General features: G+C 37.8%; 1 long non-coding RNA gene across 1 annotated transcript; it reads right to left on the reverse strand.

Annotated features, from left to right (window-relative positions):
• Positions 1–8,247: 8,247 nt before the first annotated feature.
• Positions 8,248–15,899, reverse strand: LOC308506906. The gene is made up of 3 exons (XR_013994789.1): positions 15,747–15,899; positions 11,507–11,605; positions 8,248–10,118 (listed from the first exon to the last, which is right to left on the reverse strand). It is a non-coding gene; the product is annotated as an uncharacterized lncRNA (long non-coding RNA).
• Positions 15,900–16,024: the final 125 nt, after the last annotated feature.

The raw sequence follows: 16,024 nt of genomic DNA on the forward strand, positions 1-16,024 counted from the left end.
TGCTTTTAAAAATCAGATGCATAAACTATGTCGGTACATTCTGAAAGATGGATTCACTCTTGCTGTGAAAAGAATCAGGTTTCTAAACCTGACTTACTATATATACCATCCTGTGAGTTCCCTTGGGGACTCAATATATCCTTTCTGCATGAACATCGAGTGTTCATCACTCCCTGTTAGAGGACAAATACATTTTTCTTATGTGTTATAAGCTAGTAACTTCTACATTTGTATGTGGAGGTCAAAACTCTCATTAGACCCATATATACAGCTTCCAGCACTGCCACTTAGCTGTCATCATGTGAGAAATTATTTAATCTCTTGAACCCTCTTTCTCTATGAGGATTTTAAATTTAAAAATAACTGTATCAGAACTGTTGTGATGATTGGATGATTTGGGGTATCTGTTACACATTTTTAGTTGTATTAAATTTCCAGGGAATTTTAACAATAATCATCAGAGACTCAATAGACAAATAGGTAGTGGAAACAACTATATAATCTGTAATAGAGGAACCAGGTAGTTGAAAAAACATCTGGCCCCAACAACAATACCTGTGTGATGGTATTTCTGTCTCTAGCTCAGACCATTACCACAAGCTCCAGACACAAATATCCAACTGCCCATTTGACATCTCTACTTGGATGTCTATTGGCATCTCAATTCAACATGTCAAAAACAGAATCTTTCGTTATCTCCCCTGTCCCACACACCTGCTCTTCTCCTGGCTCAGTGAATTGTGTTACATTGTTCATTAGGCAAAATGGCTAGGAATCTGCTTGACTGTTCTCCCCAGTCCTTCCACACACACTACACCAGAAAGCTGGACCTGGCTGGACCCTGGAACCTTGAGTGGTACATGTACCCAGCCGGAAGCCAGAAGGGAATGACATGGTTAAGCTCCTCAGAGAGTCAGCATGGGCACATACTCTCCGTCTTGTCTCACAAAAAATTCCCTGCCTTCTGGAAGTTCACTTCTCAACACTACACCAGCAGAGCAGAAGAGAGAAAAGAGTCTAGGGACCCCGATCTGCCTAGACACCCTCCTGGATGATTTGCGGTGACCAGCTCCTCATTCTCTGGTTTCCACAGGCTGGGTTACAGTTTTCCTCCTAACCCTACACACTCTGTTCTGCTCTCGGCCATTCCCCTCTGGCCTCAGGGCCAGCTCTCCTTACACATCCCCTTCTGATAATTTCCGGCCCTTCACTAGTTTCCAGACTTTCAGGAACCTCTCCTAGAAGGTCAAAAAGAAAGCTCTCTCTGTGCTTGAGTATTTGTGATGTGCAAGGGAGTCCAAAGGGCAGGGATCAGAGCAAGGCCCCTCTTCTCTGAGTCCAAGACAGGCACTGAGCCTGCTTATTACTTATTTTCAAAATTTATTTCTCCTTTGTAATGAACTACTGCTTTTGGTGTGTTCTGTAAAGTCTTTTATTACAATTTAGTTCTCTATGACAGGATAATTTTTATTAATTTATCATTCGTCTTTATTGATTTTACTGCACATTCTATTAATTTTTCATAAACTCTTTGTGTTTAATAAATTAGAATCTCTAGGTTTTTAATAAATAATTTTAATAGAAACATTGCAGTTACAGTGGTATATTAGAGCTGTGCCAACTCTTTGAATAAATTTTCACCTTATTTATGTTGAATTCTTCCAAGTCTTTGAAAATACCTATTCTGAGTTGAAAAGCTTTATAATAGGTACACCTTCTACTAACCTACCTATGTCCAGTGCTGGTAGGCAGAAATCTAAGATATCCCCCAAGATCTCCACTCCCTGGCGTTCATATACCTTCTCCCAGTTGTTCAATCAAATACTAATTTCGATGCTCATGGAAGGGATTTTGCAGGTGCAATTAATGTTCCAAATCAACTGACTTCAAGATTGGGAGATTGTCCTGGGCAGGCCAGAGCTAACCAGTTGATGCTTTAAAAGGGATGGGGCTCTTCATGACAAAGAGATTCAAAGCACAAGGGATTAAAAATGAGAGAGATTCTCTATTGCCGGTTTGAAGATGGAGTCAGCCATGTGGCAAAGAAAGCAGGCAGCCTCTAGTTACTGCAAGCAGAGCCTGGCTAATAGCCAGCCAGGAACCAGGGACGTCAGTCCTTCAAGTGCAAGAAGCTGAATCCTGCTACACCACATGAACTTGGAAAAGAACCCCAAGCTCCAGATGAGAATACAGCTAAGCTGACATCTTGATTTTAGCCTTGTGAGACCCTGAGTAGAAAATCCATCCACACTTTACCCAGACTTCTGCCCTACAGAATGTGAGATAATAAAGGGGTGTTGTTTTTTGCCACTAAGTCTGTGGTATTTTGTTACTCAGCAATAGAAAAATAAATCCAGTAGGATATGCTTACACTGAGATATGACCTCTGTACCATATGATGTGGTGTGAGTCAGCACTGCAGGGATTTGCAGTATTCCTGGAAGCCTTTTCTACACTGAACAACTAGCAATAATTCAACTACACACGAGTGACTGAATAAATATTTCTTATGAAGATAAATGTGTTCCCAACTCAACTCTTCGTTAACCAGAGTATGTGCGTGTGTGTGTGTATATATATGTGGACACTCTAGCACCTCCCAACACAAGGGGCACAAGGGGACATGTGACCCATAGGAAGTCTGAGTGGAGAGAAAGAACAGAATTTAATGATTAAGGTTAAAAATGTTTTACTTTTGCAAATTTTATCCAAAGAATTAAAAAAAAAGAAAAATGCCACGTGAACACATTTGCCTTGGAAGTAAGGGATCCTGAGCTCAAGCCTCATTAGCTTCATGGTAAATCTACACATCTATCCTTAGCACCTGGCAGAATACCTGCCATATGAGTGGCAGGTCGCAAATAATTCTTTCTTAGAAAGCTACATTAAATTAATCACTGAATAGTCGTTCACTTTAGTGAGTTAGTGACTTCAAAAATTTCATAAGTGAATTAATGTTAATTGAGGAATGCCTATATACTGAATCCGCTTTCAATTTCCTATAGCCTGTGTCACATAATAAAACACATTATATATTTACTTCCTCATCTCTGCTTGTTTCCAAGAAAGAAAAGGTAAATAATTCAGTTTTTGTGTTTTAATTAGTAATTTAAGAACCTCAGTCTGTTCTTTTATAAATAAACAAAATAGCTTATCTCAGGGTTCAGATGAGACAATCACACATTTGGTGTTTGGATTTAGTGTCTTTTGGGGTGAAGTGAAAGGAGAACCACCCAGAAATGCATTCAGTCAATTCAAAGAGAGGAAACAGGATCTAGTTCTAAAGATCTATAATTGATTTTTCTAAAGGAAAAATTAAGAAAAAGTATAATATGTCAAAGTTAAATAATCTACTCTTTCTAATAGAGGTTTTGTATTATAATTTCTATCAAATGCAGTATCAAGAAAATTAAAAAATAGGGCCGGCCGGTCAGCTCAGTTGGTTAGAGTGCGGTGCTCTTAATAACAAGATTGCCAGTTGGATCCACAGTGGCATGTGCCACTGTGAGCTGCGCCCTCTACAACTAGATTGAAACAACTACTTGACTTGGTCCTGGAAAAACACATGTTAAAAAAAAAAAAAAAACAGAAAGAAGGAAGGAAGGAAGGAAGGAAGGAAGGAAGGAAGGAAGGAAGGAAGGAAGGAACGAACGAAGGAAGGAAGGAAGGAACGAACGAAGGAAGGAAGGAAGGAAAGAAGCAGAGAGGGGGGGAGGAGAAAGAAAGAGAGGGAAAAGAAAGGGAGAGAAAGAAAATTAAAACATCCTTTTACTAAGAGTAAAAAATATTCTCCATTGGGTCTAGTAATGAAAACTTCAAGATAAGATTCCAGGACAGCCAGATGGCACAGTTGGTTAGAGTACAAGCTCTGAACAACAGCGTTGCTGGTTCAATTCCCACATGGGCGAGTGAATTGCGCCCTCCACAACTAGACTGAAGACAACGAGCTGAGCTGCCGGAAGGGAAGCAGGATGGCTCACTTGGTTAGAGCATGAGCTCTCAACAACAAGGTTACCGGTTCAATTCCTGCATGGGATGGTGGGCTGTGCCCCCTGCAACTAAAGATTGAAAATGGCGACTGGACTTGGAGCTGAATTGCTCCCTCCACAACTAGATTGAAGGACAACAACTTGGAACTGATAGGCCCTGGAGAAACACACTGTTCCCCAATATTCCCCAATAAAAATTTTTTTAAAAAATTAAAAAAATAATAATAAGATTCCAAAATGACATGAGCCTTCAGTTCTCCTAATAAAGATTACTAAACTATAGTACCAGAAAAGACTATTTTTAGGGAATAAGATGATAGCCAAATTTCTATTTGTACTTTAAACTTGCTCAACTAAAGCTGTGCTTTGCCTATTTAAATTTAATGTAGTTTCTTCACCTAAAACGTAAAATGCATAATCAACTGTTATAATAGTTTGATGAGTTTACAAGGTAGGAAAATATTGAGTTCCCATAAAAGTATTCAAAGAAGTTAATGAAAAAATAGAAATAAATTGTTTACTCTGTTGAACCACATGAATCCTTAAGGACTTGGGATGGAAACAAACAACCCTTTTTTAAAAGACTTTTTAGGAGCTACATTGTCATTTGTATTCTCAAAACAACTGCTTTGAAATATAATTTTTAAAAACTTAAAAATGTTTTTTTTCTTCCTTTTCCAACTGTAAAGTAATTATTTTTCAGGTCCTTTATCGAAAATACCTTCAGAAGTACCCCAAACCAAAACCACCATAAACTTCTTTCTTTCTTTCTTTCTTTCTTTAATTATTTTATTAGTTTCAGGTACACAAGACAAAGTAATACTTAGATGTTTATCATTTATATCCCTCACACTGTATGAACCTCCCTCCCGCCATCCACTATCCCTCTGACATCGCACAGAGCCATTACATTTTCACTGTCTCTATTCCTAATGCTGTACTCCGCTTCTTGTAAGTATATGCATACATATATATACATATATATATACATATATATATATATGTATATATAAAATTACAGTTGGCATTCATTATTGTTCAGCTTCAGGTATACAGCGCAGTGATCAGGCATCTACATCATCCCTGAGGTAGTCTCCCAAATGGGACACGTGTCCATCGGTTATCCTACAAAATCTTTATAACATTATTGATTACATTCCCCAAATTAATTTTCAAAACCCCGTGGCCATCTTGTGGTTACCAACTGTTTTCTAATCCCCTCACCTTCCCCCTTATCTCCACCTAGCAACCCTCAGTTTTTCCTCTTTTTCTCCAAAACTGTTTCTGATTAGTTCATTCACTTATTCTTTTCTTTAGATTCCGCATATAAGTGAGATCATGTGGTATTTGTCTTTCTCTGTCTGACTTATTTCACTTAGCATAATGTTCTCTAGGTCCATCCATGTTGTTGCAAATGATAATATTTCTTTCTTCTTTATGGCTGCGTAATACTCATTGTATAAATGTACCACTGTTTCTTAATCCAGTCATCTACCGATGGGCATTTCGGTTGTTTGCATGTCTTGGTTATTGTGTATAGTGCTGCAATAAACATAGGAGTACATACAGATTTTTAAATTGGAGTTTTGGGTTTCTCCGGGTAGATACCTAGGAGTGGAATTGCTGGATCATAAGGTAGTTCCATTTTCAGATTTTTGAGATACCTCCATACTGTTTTCCATAGTGGCTGCATCAATCTGCAATCCCACCAACAGTGCACAAGCGTTCCCTTTTCTCCACATGCACGCCAGCACTTGTTGTTTGTTGATTTATTGATGATAGCCATTTTGACTGGGGTGAGGTGGTATCTCATTGTGGTTTTTATTTGCATTTCTCTGATGGTTAGTAAGGTTGAGCATTTCTTCATATGTCTGTTTGCCATCTGTATGTCCTTTTTAGAAAAATGTCTCTTCATCTCCTCTGCCCATTTTTTAATTGAGTTGTTTTTTGGAGTTGCATTGAGTTTTTTATAAATTTGTGATATTAACCCCTTATCAGATATATCATTGGCAAATATCTTTTCCCATTCAGTAGGATCCCTTTTTGTTTTATTGATGGTTTCCTTTGCTGTGAAAAAACTTTTCAGTTTGATGTAATCCCACGTTTATTTTTTCTTTTACTTCCCTCGTGCGAGGGGATATACCAGTAAAAATCTTACTCCAGGTAATGTCTGTGAAGTTTCTTCCTATATTTTCTTCTAGGTATTTTATGGTTTCAGATCTTACATTTAAGTCTTTAAGCCATTTTGAATTTATTTTTGTATATGGTGTAAGGAGATAGTCCAGCTTCATTTTTTTGCATGTGTCTGTCCAGTTTCCCAGCACCATTTATTGAATAGACGATCTTTACCCCACTATACGTTCTTGCTTCCATTGTCGTAGATTAAATGGCCATGTAGGCATGGATTTATTTCTGGACTCTCTATTATGTTCCATTGATCTACGTGTCTGTTTTTATGCCAGTACCATGCTGTTTTGATTACTGTAGCCTTGTAGTATAATTTGATGTCAGGTATTGTTATACCTCCCACTTTGTTCTTATTTCTCAAGATTGCAAAGGCTATCCAGGGTCTTTTATGGTCCCATATAAATTTTAGGATTATATGTTCTATTTCTGTGAAAAACATCGTTGGTAGTTTGATAGGAATTGTGTTGAATATGTATATTGCCTTAGGCAGTATGGACATTTTAACTATATTAATTCTTCCTATCCATGAACATGATATGTGTCTCCATCTATTTGTATCTTCTTTCATTTCTTTCGTCAGTGTCTTATAATTTTCTGAGTACAGATCTTTTACTTCTTTGGTTAAATTTATTCCCAGGTATTTTATAGTCTTTGGAGCAATTGTAAATGGGATTGCTTTTTTAATTTCTCCTTCTGATGTTTTATTATTGGTATATACAAATGCAACTGATTTCTGAATATTAACTTTGCATCCTGCTACTTGGTGGAGTCTTTAGGGTTCTCTCTATATAGTATCATATCATCTGCATGTAATGACAATTTTACTTCCTCCTTACCAATTTGGATGTCTTTTATTTCTTTTTCTTGTCTGATTGCTGCGGCTAGAACTTCCAGCGCTATGTTGAATAGAAGTGGAGAAAGTGGGCAACTTTGTCTTGTTCCTGATCTTAGGGGAATGGTTTTAGCTTTTCCCCATTGACTGTGATGTTAGCTGTGGGTTTGTCATATATGGCCTTTATTATGTTGAGATATGATCCCTCCATTCCCACTTTCTTAAGGGTTTTTATCATAAATGGCTGCTGGATTTTATCAAATGCTTTTTCTGCATCTATTGATATGATCATGTGATTTTTATTTTTCATTTTGTTAATGTGGTGTATCACATTAATTGATTTGCGGATGTTGAACCACCCTTGCATACCAGGGATGAATCCCATTTGATCATGGTGTATGATCTTTTTAATGTATTGCTGAATTCTGTTCGCTACTATTTTGTTGAGGATTTTTGCATCTATGTTCATTAGGAATATCGGCCTGTAGTTTTCTTTTTTTGTAGTGTCTTTGTCTGATTTTGGGATCAGGGTGATAGTGGCTTCGTAAAAAGTGTTTGGGAGTCTTCCCTCCTTCTGGATTTTTTGGAAGAGCTTGAGGAGCATAGGTGATAATTCTATTTTGAACGTGTTGTAAAATTCACCTGTAAAGCCATCTGGTGCAGGGCTTTTGTTGGAAAATTGTTGATTACTGATTCAATTTCCCTGGTGGTAATCAGTCTATTCAGGTTTTCTGTTTCTTCTTCAGTTAGCCATGGAAGGTTGTACGCCTCTAGAAAATTGTCCACTTCTTCCAGATTGTCAAATTTGTTGGCTTGTAGTTCCTCATAGTAATTTCTTAAAATTTTTTGTATTTCTGCAATGTCTGTTGTCACGTCTCCTCTTTCATTTCTGATTTTATTAATTTGGGTCCTCTCTTTTTTTTAATGAGTCTAGCTAAAGGTTTGTCCATTTTGTTTATCTTCTCTAAGAAGCAACTCTTGGATTCATTGATCTTTTGTATTGTTTTTCTGGTTTCTATTTCATTTATTTCTGCTCTGATCTTTATTATCTCCTTCCTTGTGCTCCCTTTGGGCTTATTTTGCTGTTCTTTTTCCAGGTCCCTTAAGTGTGAAGATAAACTGTTGATTAGTGATGTTTCTTGTTTCTTTAGGTAGGCCTGCAATGCTATGAATCTCCCTTTTAGGACTGCTTTCGAGGCATCCCATAGATTTTGGGTCGTCATGTTTTCATTTTCGTTTGTCTCGAGATATCTTTTGATTTCTTCCTTGATTTCCTGGTTGACCCATTCATTATTTAGTAACATATTATTCAGCCTCCATGAATTGGTGTGTCTTCCAGTTTTTTTGCTGTAGTTCATTTCTAATTTCATAGCACTGTGGTCAGAGAAGACAATTGGTATGATTTCAATTTTCTTAAATTTATCAAGACTTGTTTTGTGGCCTAACATATGGTCTACCTTGGAAAATGTTCCATGTGGGCTTGAGAAGAACGTGTATTGTGCAGTTTCGCGATTAAATCCAAGTGGTCCAATGTTTCATTTAAGGCTGTTGTTTCCATATTGATTTTCTGTCTGGAAGACCTGTCCCTTGTTGTCAGAGGTGTGTTGAAATCCCCTACTATGATAGTGTTACTGTTGATCTCTATCTTTATGTCAGTCAATATCTGTTTTATATATTTAGGTGCTCCTATGTTGGGTGCATAGATGTTTACTAGGGTTATGTCCTCTTGTTGGATAGATTGCTTTATTATTACATAGTGCCCATCTTTGTCTTTTAATATGTTCTTCATTTTAAAGTCTATTTTGTCAGATATAAGAATTGCAACTCCAGCTTTTTTCTCATTTCCATTTGCATGAAATCTTACTCCAACCCTTCACTTTCAGCCTGTGTCTTTTAATCTGAGGTGAGTCTCTTGTATACAGCATATACAAGGGTCTTGCTTTCTTATCCACTCAGCCACCCTATGTCTCTTGATCGGAGCATTTAATCTGTTTACATTTAAAGTGATTATTGATAGGTACATAGTTATTGCCATTTTTAAATTGCTAGTTAGATTGTTTTCATCTTTCTTTTATTTACAGAAGTCCTTTTAGTATTTCTTGCAATCCTGGCTTTGTGGTAATAAATTCCTTTAGCTTATTCTTTTCTGGGAAGCTCTTTATCTCTCCATCAACTTTAAATGATAGCCTTGCTGGATAAAGCAATCTAGGTTGTAGGCCTTTGTTTTCCATCACTTTGAGTATCTCCTGCCACTCCCTCCTGGCCTTCAATGTTTCTGCAGAAAAGGCTTTGATAGTCTTATGGGAGTTCCCTTGTATGTAACCCTCTGTCTTTCTCTTGCTGCTTTTAGGATTCTCTGTCTTTAAGCTTTGCCATTTTAACTGTAATGTGTCTGGGTGTGGACCTGTTTGGGTTTATCCTGGTTGGAACTCTCTGCACTTCCTTGGCTTGTATGTTGGTTTCCTTCATCATCAGGTTAGGGAAGTTTTCAGACATTATTACTTCAAATATGTTCTCAATCCCTTGCTTCCTCTCTTCATCTTCTGGTATTCCTATCATGCGCATGTTGTTGCGCTTGATGTTATCCCAGAGGTCTCTTAAGCCATCTTCATTGTTTTTTACTCTTTTTTCTTTCTGTTGTTCTGTTTGGGTGATCTCTGCTAACTTGTCTTCTAAGTCGCTGATTTGATCCTCTGCTTCATCTAACCTGCTGGTAATTTCTTCAAGTGAGTTCTTTATTTCAGTAATTGTGTTCTTTAGTTCTAACTGGTTATGTTATGATTTCTACATCCTTCATGTTGTCTCTAAGCTCCTTAAACATTCTTATCATCAGTGTTCTGAACTCTGTCTTTGATAGGTTGGTTACCTCTATTTCATTTGGTTCCATTTCTGAAGGTTTATTCTGTCCTTTTATTTGGGACACGTTTCTTTGTTTCCCCATTCTGGCTGACTCTCTGTGTTTGCTTCGATGTATTAGGTAGATCCCCTAGAGTTCTTAGTTCTTGCTGGGTTATCTTATGTAGTATGTGTCCTTTATATTTGACTTGCACTACTTCGTTCTTCTCCTCTGCGTGTGCTCCAAAGGTGACTCTTGTGTTGTGTATATTGTCCTGTTAAAGAAGAGCTTTAATTGCTTTTTGCTTGTGAGTAGGTGGGGTTAACTCCTAGGCTGACTAGTTGTGAGACTTGGCTCTGCCCATCACAGGGTGTTCTGCTGCGTGAGGGTTGACTGCTTAAATGTGATTTGGCTCTTGTGCCTGTCATAAACTTCTTTATACACTAATCTATTTATAGTAAAATTTTATTGTTGATAGACAGGTTAAATAAACCTGATATGATCCAAAATGTATCTGATTTCAGATGGTTAGACATTTATTAGATCCCTGTTTTTCGTGATCTCTTTAGGTTGCGGTAGCCAGCTTCTAAGATGACTCCCAATGACCCCTGCCTCTGGTATTAATACCTTCATGCAGTCCCTTCCTACGTATCATAGTGGGTCCATGGGACCAAAAGAATAGAGCAGGAGTGATATCTGAGGCTAGGTTTTAAAAGACATTGAGGTTTTGGCCTTGTTCTCTCTCTCTCTCTCTCTCTCTCTCTCTCTCTCTCTCTCTCTCTCTCTCTCTCTCTCTCTCTCTCTCTGGGAGAAATCAGCTTCTATGTCATGAAGACACTCAAGCAGTCCTATGGGAGATCCATCTGGTGAAGAACTAAGGCACCTGGCCAAAAGCCATGTGAATGAGCTATCTTGGAAGTAAATCCTCCAGCACCAATCAAACCTTCAGAGAACTGCAGATTAACTGCAACCCCATGAGAGACCCCAAGCCAGAACCACGCAGCTAAGCTGCTCCTAGGTTTCTGATGCACAAAACTTGTATAAGAATAAATGTTGATTGCTGTTTTAAGGTTGTAGTGTACTATCTCATGATCTGTTTATTTGAAGAAATTCTTGAGAATTGATCCCCAAGTGCCTTAAATTGAAATTTTTAAAAGAGCAATACTGGGAGAAGTGCAGATATAATTCTTGGCACAAATCTAAATTAGCCTGGCAGATTTTTAAATGTGAGCCTTTAGATATCATCTCAATTTTTGAAGAAAAAATTTATTCTTTTAATAACTTTTATTTTTTTTAAATATGGAAGTTTGGAAAAATACTCCAGATTAGAAGTGAAATGTGACCCTGTGCTGGTCATTTTCTGTCTCACTCCACATGTCAAAAATTCTGACAATGAGATTGTTAAAAGCAGAGATAAAGATTAGATAGGAGGGAAGGGAGATACAAAAAGGTTGAAGTGTGATCTTACAATTCCCTGCACCACTTATTTTCTAAGATCCCATCTTACACAAAGGTCATCAGTGACATGTTTTCTCTGGCCACACCTCCCAGTAGGACAGAGCTAGTTCATCATTTCCTCAAAAATGGAGAGAAAATTGATTTACCTTCATCAAAATTTAAAGAGTTTTAGGGATAAAGATGAAAAGAACTTGAAGCACTTACAGGAGTCGTAAATGGTTCTCTCTTCAGCACAATGTGAAGTATACTCCTCCTACATCCACATTCTTATTCCCATCCCAACTTTTCCAAAACAAGGAACACCTGCCAATTAACACGAGACATAGAACACATTAAAGATAAATAAAGAGTAGCGTTTGGGGTAATTGCATGGTCTAGTCTCTATTGATAAAAACAAAACAAAACAAAACAGCAATGCTGATAAGGAAATATTACTGATGTTATATAGTTGGTCTTTTAATATACTTAGATACATGTACAGAAAATCTTTCATTCACATCATTCTCCTAGTAATAATGTTCTTTTCAGAGTCTCTCACATCTACCTCCCAGCAATTCAGTTATGTAAGCCTCTGAAATTATTATTTTTATTGAACATATGACAAAGAGCTTGAAGATAATTTTCTCAAGGTCAGCTAGGTAGTGGCAGGGAAGAGACTATAATTCAGGCCTCCTGGAATCCAATATTAGGTATTTCTCCAGAACACTTTCTCTGCTGAAAGCACTAAGCAAATGTTAAGCACTTAGAAAAGTAGTTACTTTAAGAACACTATTCTGGTTTTTAACTAACTTTTGAGGTTTTCTTATTATTAATTCAAAAAATTTTATGTAGCTATATTTTTAATCTACCATTTTATAAAATAAGCTTATTATTATTCCAATATTCACTGTTTCTCTGTTCCACGCACTTATGTAGGTCCCTTGTATTACTAATGATCGGTCCATTGGTAAAAAGAATAGTTTACATGTAAAAGAAAGTTTCTTCATCCACCTCCACAAACATTGAGTAAGGATGTGACTATGTGATCATTTTGACTCTTTAGGAAAGTTTTTGAAGGATAAGCAGAATGAAATGGAAGAGAGAAAACAGCATTTCTGGCTTTGACAAGTGGTCAAAAATAAGTCATGAATGGTAAAGTAAAACAAAATATTAAGTAGGTTGACCAACTAGAATATAAATGGCAGAGCAGGTGGATAAGGTGAATAAAGTACAATGAAGAGGGCTGTTGAAGCATCTAGAATGAGTAGGTTAAAGCAATAACTATGAAAGATGATGTCCTTTAAGGCTCAGCTTAAATGGGTCTCCTTCCATAAAATCTACCCTCATTTCTCAGAACAAAATTCTGTCCTCTAAAATAACACAGTACCTCTCTCCTGTAGCCTTCATCAGGCCAAAGCCACTCATGACTCAGCACAAGGAGACGCTAATCTCCTTTAAGTCAGAGGGTCTTTTGGTCTCATTTAACTCTTACAGTTATTAGTGACAGGTTGGAGGTGGAGGACAAAGGAGAGGATGAAAGGAAGGGGGAAATGATTTCAATGTTTATTTAATGTCCACTGTGAACTTGACATTGTCCTAGATACTTTATGTCATCTCACAAGAAAACTGAGGCTGAGAGTTTAGGAATTTATCCAAGATCACTCAATTGATAGATGGGAAATTTGGGATTTGAAACTAGTTCTTTCTTTCTGCAAAATTGGTACTGAGTTTATTAGTATTTGCTTGAAAATTAGTTCTGTCGTGGTATTTAGAAATGGCTGAAAGAGGGCATTTCACAGTGGTTCTTAACTATTTCTAGGGCAGGAGTCATGTAAGAATCTCTCCCATAAAATTATATGCAATTACATACAACATTTTGCATACCATTTCTGGAGAATCAGAGCCCCTGGAGTTCATTCAAGAACTGGCTAGAGAAACCATGAAAATCAAAGTAAGAAACTATGGATTACAGTATTCCAAGCCACCATCTTTCTCCCATGCCATTCCACTCTACCTCTCTTCCCACAGTCTCAGAGGAATCAAAACCAGAGAAAATGTAAACTCATGAAAAGTTGGCTTGGAGCACTAAATGCAAAATTCCAATATAATACTGTACTTTAAAATGTCATGGAGAAATTGAACAAGACCTTGGAGAATGTTGTCTTACAATATTTATATTTCACAGTTATGACCTTCAGACCATACGTGATGTAAGACTGAGAGATGAGTTTATTGGAATTCATCCTCAAGAGGGTGAAATAGCTAAAAATAAAACTGAATGGAAAAATCCCAGGAAGTACCCTACAAGTTAAGGTAAGAGAGATTTATTTCTGTCATTTTGCTGGAGAAATTTTTCTTGAAAAATGTTTTTGGATTTGGGGGTCTAAATAAAATGCTTAAAATAAAAGTTTGTGTGGTTTTTATGTGTACACTGTATTGTTTCAAAGAGGATTTAAAACAGCGTATAGGCATAGAGAAAACCTAACAAAATAGTATGAAGGACATGTAGGAAAAAAATAAAGATAGAGAAATAGAGATAGGAATGGAGCTGATTTAAAAACTGAATTTATATTGTGATTTGGCCTTTACTTCCTTAAGGTAATTTAAAAAAATTATACAGCACTAAGAGTTTTACGTATTAGTATATATTTTTTTCATAATTTACAAAATATCTCCACAGGTATTATCTCATTTGACCCTAAATTGACTGTGTGGGGCAGTTATTATGTACATTTTCCAGATAAGGAAACTGAGGCTCAGGGAAGGACTTGAAAAAGGAGTCAATTTTTTCATGAGATGACACTGCTCTGCAGCAACTGATCGTTACAATTCCTGTGCACAAATAAGTAATGCATCTTACGTCTATGCAAGAACAACATACATTTGACTGCTGTGGCCCTGACATTTTCATGAGAGGATTACTACCTACTTTACAGGTGGCTTTAGATCTGGAGGTTGGATAAACATAAAATTCAGGGACTTCAGACTTGGAACAGAGCACTTAGGTAACACTTAACTTTATAGATGAGTACAGACACTTTAAGAAGCCAAATGGTATGTCACAATGATTCAACCATTGGTGGCAGAGCCAAAATCAAAAGCCAGGTTTCCTAAATTCTTTTCTTTAAACTGCATTACTTCTATAGCTCTACAGCCATTTCTATGATTTTTACGTACCCAATTCTGACCTTTCTCTTCAGTTTCCCTTGTGTCCACTGGATAAAGTTCTATCTGCATAATGACATGGCTACAAGACCCTGCATGACCTGGCCCCAGTGACATCTTCAGCTACTCACTTTCTCCAACAGTATGGGGATGTTCTAGACTCTTAAGACTTAAGGACACTGGGCTTTTGTGTAACATGCTGATTGATAGAGTTGTCCTGCTGGGACTATGAGTAAAGGCCGTACCTCTGAGAACAGTAAGAACTGAGATTTTCCTGGAAGGAGGGGCCATTCTACATGTCTATCACCGGAAAAGACTTGAGTTAAGGCATTCAAATGGGAGGGACAAAATGGCCTCTGGAACCTAGAGGCCTTGGGCAGGGACCTCTCCTCCCCAAGCTACAGATGAATGAACCAGATTATGCAATTGCCGGTCACTTTTCCTATCAAATTCTTGTAGGCTAATAATCCTTGAATCATTAGTAAAACTCTCCTCCAAGTACTCCAGAAAACACCTGAGTTCACACTTATGCGGCCATTCAAATCATGTGGCAACCAACCACATGAAGATGTCAATAGAATTACATAATGAAGGATCCCAAATGAGGAGACTATTAACAGGAACCAAGCCACTAAATCCTAGTCACTTCTCCCCATTATGCAACTTTAAATTCCCCTGAGCAGATCCATGAACATGGCTCATTCTGTTTCTTTGCCTGAACTTCTATCCCCTTCCTTAAACTTCTGTCATTTTGACACATTCCTATTTAACACTGATATGCCTGGTTCAGACATCATCTTCTCTAGGTAACCTATCCTGACACTTACTCTGTCCTCTACTCCCTCTTCCAAAATCTGTGCCCCGTTAGAACAGGGTCTGCCTTGAGTTGCAATGCCTAGCAGTGCACGAAACAAAGCACATACTCAGTGTTAGTTCAATGAACAAAAAAGTTTTTATTCCTTTAAACGTATTTTTCAATAGGTAATTCACGAACACAGAAAAAAATACCAAACCACACGTGAATGATTCAGTGAAATGTAGATCTTGCTCCCATCCCACTCACCCCCTTGGTGCCCGTTGTGTTTCCTTTAAGACTGACTTGACACACAGGGTATTTATTTAAGTGTATTCCTAGCACTTTACGCAATGGTAAAAAAAAATGTATTTATATAACAAAATATAACTTACAAACATAACTGATTACATATTATAGTTGTTATATAGCATCTGTAACTAACACATACATACTTATACACTGAGCCTTGTTTTCGCCGCATAGTATTCCACCGCAGGGACATACCATCATTTACCTCACATTCCCTCATTTACGGTCTCGAGGACACAACCACTTCCATTTTCACTGCCGAGGCCCGGTCTCCAAACACAGAACTATCGCCGCACTCCAACCCACTTCAGGGCGGCTCCCGCATTTCCGAACACCGCTTCACGATCCCAGGGCGGGGCCCTGGGCGGAACCCGACCTTCCCCCCACGTGCCTCGCTCCCCTTCCGAAGGGCGGAAGAACGCGACAGTCGCGCACGTCACAGCGACGGAACCGAACCCTCCCCACCCTCCCCC

The sequence above is a fragment of the Rhinolophus hipposideros genome (assembly GCF_964194185.1).
Source record: "Rhinolophus hipposideros genome assembly, chromosome: 13".
Taxonomy (NCBI): Eukaryota; Metazoa; Chordata; class Mammalia; order Chiroptera; family Rhinolophidae; genus Rhinolophus; species Rhinolophus hipposideros.